This window comes from Panthera pardus, unplaced genomic scaffold (assembly GCF_024362965.1).
Source record: "Panthera pardus isolate Hobbes unplaced genomic scaffold, ASM2436296v1 HiC_scaffold_10, whole genome shotgun sequence".
Taxonomy (NCBI): domain Eukaryota; kingdom Metazoa; phylum Chordata; class Mammalia; order Carnivora; family Felidae; genus Panthera; species Panthera pardus.
Window position 1 is genome coordinate 3,939,554 of NW_026526655.1, and position 6,209 is coordinate 3,945,762.

At 49.3% G+C, this 6,209-nt stretch overlaps 1 long non-coding RNA gene across 2 annotated transcripts; it reads right to left on the reverse strand.

Moving 5' to 3' along the window:
- Nucleotides 1-234: 234 nt before the first annotated feature.
- Nucleotides 235-4,750, reverse strand: LOC128777253 (uncharacterized). Of its 2 annotated transcripts, XR_008422450.1 has the most exons (3): nt 4,562-4,750; nt 3,245-3,487; nt 235-1,732 (listed from the first exon to the last, which is right to left on the reverse strand). It is a non-coding gene; the product is annotated as an uncharacterized LOC128777253 (long non-coding RNA). The 2 variants fall into 2 exon arrangements; XR_008422451.1 differs by lacking the exon at nt 4,562-4,750 and having other exon boundaries at nt 3,245-3,956.
- Nucleotides 4,751-6,209: the final 1,459 nt, after the last annotated feature.

Below are 6,209 nucleotides of genomic sequence, written 5' to 3' on the forward strand. Positions count from 1 at the left end.
TAGGTCATCAATCTCCCCAGAGCCTGGGGAAGACAGAGTAGAAAGTGAGCCCAGATATATCTTTGGAGACAAGGTGCCTATAAATAGAATGTCATATGTGGTCAGTGACATTGTAGGAATTTGTGTTTTCTGAAGGGAAAAATATTTTGTCTTTGATGGATTTTCTGTTTTACAGACATAATTAATCACAACGTCTTAAGAAATCAATTTCTCTAATAGCAAAAATAATCTATGTTTTGCCAACTAGAAACACCACTTTTATTTAAGAAACACTCTCCCTTGGTTGATTGTACTTCTTGGCGCCAGGAGCGAGAATTCTGTCCATGTACACAGATTATAATGATTCACTGAGGAAATATGAAGTTCTTAGACCAGCGGAGAGCGTTCAAATGCCTTTGCCTTACCAACTGGATTCTCATTCAGAAATGGATTTGACAAATAAACAGTAAAATGTCCAAGAACAATTGTTTTCCAAATTTCTGAGCAATAAATACATGTTTCTACAGAGTGTTACGCAATGATGCAGAATCCAAGGATTTTTAGAACACGGCAGGTGTTTACTTAGTCCCCGGGTCCTGCCCCCAGTGTGGGACACCGCCCCCCCCCCCCCCCCCCGCCCCGCCTCAGTACCACCAAGACACGGGCTGTGGTCTCTTCTAGCACATCCCGAGGCAGGCTGAACTGCCTGTGGTTTCCTATTTGAGCAATACTCCTTGGAAAGTTCTTCTGTTAATTGGAAATCCTCCCTTCTGTAATTTCCCCATCGGCCCCAGGTCTTCCTTCTGGAATTACAAAGGATTCGTACAGTTCTTTTTTCAAAGAGAGGAGGACGGCTCTCAACTTGTAACGTTTCACTTTTCTCCACCCAGGCTTTCCTGGTGCCTTCGTCTGCCGCGGTGACCCACTCTTAAGACCGTCTTCTCAAAGAAGCCATTTTCATGGAGGCATATCAAAGGTCCCTTGTTCCTACAGAGAGTCACCCCGTACTTTCCACATCCATCCTTGTGTTTCTGGAGGGGGCCACATCCAGGCCCATGCCTAGCATGCCTCGCTCTTGCCATTGGCTCCAGAAAGGGGAATCACTTTGGGGAAAAAGTTCCACTTCTTTGAAAACAGCCAGGGAGCTCACACTTGGCTCACCCCGGCTCAGATGTTCAGGCTCTGTTGGAAGAGAAAACCCAGCATCCTGAATCCACCAGGGTCTGGCAGAAATCTCTCAAGAGAAAATGGCTTGATTTTAAAATTTTAACTGCCTTTGTCATTTTCCTGCCAGGCCGAACCTTGTATAAATGTGCTTTTAATTAAGTAAGAGCTTTGCTTATCATTCTCCTGCTCTGTTTAGTTTCCAGCAACTGCGTCAAATAGTCTCAGTCAACCTCTCCCATTAACATGAAGGCTGCTGGTGCATGGGAGGCCTTGACAGGAGCCAGCGGTGCCCGCCTCGTTTTGCTTGTCGTGGCGGCCTGGCTGCTGGCTGGCGTCTTGACTGTGGCGTGATGGATGGCGTGCTGCCGTGGGCAGGGCCACCGGGGGGACCTGGCTGGTGTCGCGCATGTCTGTCGCCTGCCTGAGTCCAACCTGGGTGAACGCAGAGGACACGCCTCTGGGGTGAAGTGAGGTCAGCAGAGAAGCTCTCGTCCGTTCCTTGCTCCAAAGGACACAGCTGCAGAGTGTTTTGGCTGTGGGGGTTTGTCGCTGTCCCAGAGTCGGAACTTGGAACAAAGTGTCTCTTCTCCAAAATTTAAAAAAAAAAAAAAAAGGTTAAAAGAAAGAACAACAGAAACACAAATAAGGTGAGGAAAGTGCACCCAGCCTGCTGTGTGATGCAGGAGGAAACACCGGAATCACCTAGAACGAGTTGTTGAAATTATCGTGGCAGGTGCTTTCTCGCCACACCGGGCTGGGTGACATTTCTCCATTCTAAGAAAAATCCCAGCATTTTCCAAGGGGTGTCAGTTGAAGGACATGATTTCAACCGAGCACCCAGGTGTGCTGACCAAACCTCCATTGGCAAGTTCTGACGCCTGCTTTCTTCCAAGGTAAATATTGACTCTAACAGTGGGTGAAAATCTGTCCCTCCAGGTTTTGTGAGCACCCCTGACAAACGCGTTCCTTGAGCAGGAATCATGGGACAGGGTTGTCATCTCAGACCCCATGTTAAGCTCTCACGCAGGTATTTGAAAACAGTGCTTGGTGACACTGATTTCTTTCTCTTTTAAGGAGGCTGGCGTTCTAGATCGGCCCCTGGGCCTGAGAGCTCAGCTGCTTGCTTGGGTCCCAAACCCTTTCTTGTGTCTGGAATTTCGGGAAAAAACCATGGCCTCCTTGTGTCCGAGGGCTAAGCCCATGGGTCCGAGTTTGCTTCTGCGGTTTCAGGAGTGAATTTCTTTCCAGGGATCACCCGAAATAGGAATTTAAGTGCCTCCTGGCAGAAGGCTGACTCCTCTCTTTGTCATATTGCGATGAATGCTTTGGCATACTACAGGGACCCAGGTTACGGAACGTCAGATCACGCATTACACATCATGCTTCTCCTGATGACGGACTCACGGACGAGGGCACTCAAAGCCCCACAATGAGTGGACGTCTAAGCTGCACCCAGGTTCCTGGGACTGATGGGCCCCATCCCGCCCCCCTACTGTGGCCTCTCAGGATCCTCCAGACCCTTAGAGAGGAGGGGGCTCTGACCTGGGCAGGAGGAGAGGGATGCCCTCCCTGGGCACGGTATAGGGTCGGGGGGAGGGGAAGCAAAGTCTCAGGCCTTTTTGGCCTGTTTGGCGCCCCTCTGTTTCGGGGTTCACACGGTGGGGAGAGTGATCCCTGCCTGCTGTCAGTGCCTTGCTGGTATCTCCATGCTCCCTGACTCCCCCAGCGTTGATACGGTGACTGGGTCTCCCCTCCCCCACCGCCTGCCCAAGCGCCCCTCTGCAGTTCCGTGGATTCCCCCTCCAGGGGCCCCAGCAATGGTAGCCAGAGCAACCTGTCAGAGAGGATATGGTTTTCCAGACTGAAATACATCAGAGCCCCATCACCCAGCGGTGATCTCAGGCTTTACCCCCTAATGTAGGGGTGGGGGGCAACGGGAACTAGAGCTCCAGACTCTGATCTTTCAGAAGAATTCCTCAGACTACATGTGAGGTCATCTTCTCTACGGGGCAAGCAACTCCCACCCACTTCCTTCTGGATCCCAGCTCCAGAACAAAGAGACCAGAAGAAGCAGGTTGCCCGGCTTCAGTCACCTCACCTGTAAATGTGGGAGCCCCTTCTCCAGCTGCCCCTACTGCGGGGCACGGATCCGGTGAGCATTCCAAGAGGGTGCATCAACTCAGTTACCGGTCACCCAGTTCATCCCCAATAAGCAGGAGCCTCTCCACCGGAAGTGCCTGCAACATATCTTCATGCATGCCCAAGGGCATCGCTAATGGAAACTGGAGAACACCTAGGACGTCCCCCACCTTCCCCTGTGAGAGGAACAGGCTCTGTTGACCTGGAATAGATGTTTGCAAATCAATGAACAGTTGGTCGGATGGCTGCTAAACATTTCTTGTAGAAGGAAAGCAAAGTAAGGGGGAGTTCACACGAGGTGATACCATTGCCGTAGAAAAAGGATCAAAGGGGCACGTTGACCCCATCTGTTGGTTATTGGTTTTCTTCAAAGAAATCCTACCTCTTGTGACCACTGGAATAGTCTGATATGAAATACATAGAACAAAGCCCGGTGTGCATCAGAGGGAGGCAAGCCATAAGAGACTCTTAAGTACAGAGAACAAACTGAGGGCTGCTGGAGGGGAGGTGGGTGGGCAGTGGGTGCAATGGGTAATGGGGAGGGGCGCCTGGGTTGTTCCGTCAGTTAAGCACTTGACTCTTGGTTTCAGCTCAGGTCATGATCTCATGGTTTGTGAGTTTGAGCCCAGCATGGGGCTCCATGCTGGCAGCGTGGAGCCTGCTTGGGATTCTCTCTCTCCCTCTCTCTCTCTGTGTTCTCCCCCCACTCGCACTGTCTCTGTCTCTCAAAATAAACAAATAAACTTAAAAAAACTTTTAAAAAGAAAAAACAAGTGGGGGATGGGCATTAAGGAGGGTACTTGTTGGGATGAGCCCTGGGTGTTATATGTAAGAGATGAGTCATTGGGCTCTACCCGTGAAACCAAGACGACACTGTATATTCACTAACTTGAATTTAAATGAAATAAATTTTAAAAATGGTGTAATTTCAGATTTTGGAAGCACTTTTCCACAGGAAAGACCGAGAAAGAAGAGGGAGAAAGAGACAGAAGAGGCCAGGGCCAGATGGATGGTTCCCAGAGAGGGAACACGCCTGGGCTCCCGGTTGAGGACAGTGACAACAGACCAGGTCAACATGTAGTGCCCCAAGTGGTCTAAAGCACGGTGCTAGTTACAATAGAACATACCAGCTGGAAAGGGAAACACCGGATGGCCTGTCATCTGGGCATCGTTCAGGTCGGGTTGGGGGGGGGTGGTATCTGAACAATTTTGCAATAAATCACCCACCTGACTATAGAATAACAGCTTTTTTGCTTCCTCAGCTAAGGCAACTTACGTGTCCCAATGTCACCTCAGGGCCTGGGCTTCCCCAGAACCAGAAATCAAGAGAAGGAGAGGCCAGACAAGGGTGTGCAACGTAGCCTGGAATTTCTTGAGTGGGTCTGAAGAAACCAGACGTCTTCAGGACGGGGCTGACAGGGGCATGCTACCCCAGCTGCTCTGGTCCTCACGGAGAAACTGACCAATGGAAACGCAGGTTGGGTTTTTTTTTTTTTTAAACTTTATCAATTCCCTAGAAAAAGTCCCCCACAGCATTTGTTTTCCATTTTTAAGCTGTTACAAGAAAAATGGAGTGAGAACAGATGCCCCCCACATGTGTCCCTCATCTGAATCTACTCAATTGCCCCTCCGTCCCATGGCTGCCCGGCCACTTTCCTCTCCTCTGATGGTGATCCTTAACACAGGGGCTACCCTATCATCAGTCACCTTCCAGACAGACTCCATAGATCTCAAGCGTCAAAATCGGAGAATTCCCCACACGATCATTTTATTGGGGGGAAGGAGAAAGGAGAGCAGGAGAAGAAAAGCAAATTAAGTACAGCTTACATTTTCCACGCCCTCTGCTGATGCTAGATCTCGGCCGAGCCTCCTCCTTACCATGTGTTCCGCGTGTTGAATAACAAACTGAAAGGTTCGTTTCCAGGGTTATGTTACTGTTGGCTGATAGCGTATCATTTCAAGGGGGTCCATTTTTCTCAGCTCCTGCTCAAATCACTTTGGCAAGTTTAATCTGGTCTAACAGTTTTGCTATTTACAGCTGGAATTTCTGTATCTTAAGAGCGCCCCGGGAATTTAGCTGAGTGGCTAAAAGATTGACTTACAGCTCTGAACCAGGTGGAAGAGGGGAAACATACAAAATATACAAGGGGGTGTATTGCTGAATTATCTCTGCTCTAAGAGCATTCCTATGGGCACAGGGATTAATTCCTGGTCTTCAAGCAGTAGAACACCCCCAAAGCCACAAGAGGGGAGCTCTGTGCTGGGAAACATGGGGGTTGGGAAGAGCACAGTCCCGGGCTCACTGATTTACCAGCCCTGTAGTCTGGGGTGTATTCCTTGATCTCTCTGGGCTTTCTTTTCTTCTTTTGCGGAATGGGGTTAATAAATCCCACCCTGGAGGGTTGTCCTGGGGATGGAACAGGTGATTTCCCAGGAAACATTACATCCACAAGTCTCCTCTCTCTCTCTCTCTCTCTCTCTCTGTCCCTGTTTAGATGTATCTCCATCCCCTTCCCTATCCAAACCCCTTTCTCTTGCTTTTCCTTTCTTTAAATGTGTTCTGGATGATGCAGAGCTTGGGAATTATGAGGGGGATCAGAGGAATTGTGACCCCCAATCCTCACAGATGACTCCATAGTTGATAAAGCTTTTTTTTACAAGTTTGACTCATCCTAGTCTTTTTTTTTTTATTTTTAAAAATAATTTTTTAACGTTTATTTATTTTTCAGAGACAGAGACACACAACGCAGTTGGGGAGGTGCGGAGACAGAGGCGGACACAATCTGAAGCAGGCTTCAAGCTGTCACCACAGAGCCTGACGCAGGGCTTGAGCCCACAAACCGTGAGATCATGACCTCGGCTGAAGTCAGACACTTAACTGACTGAGCCACCCAGGCGCCCCTGACAGTGACGGTCATGCTGGT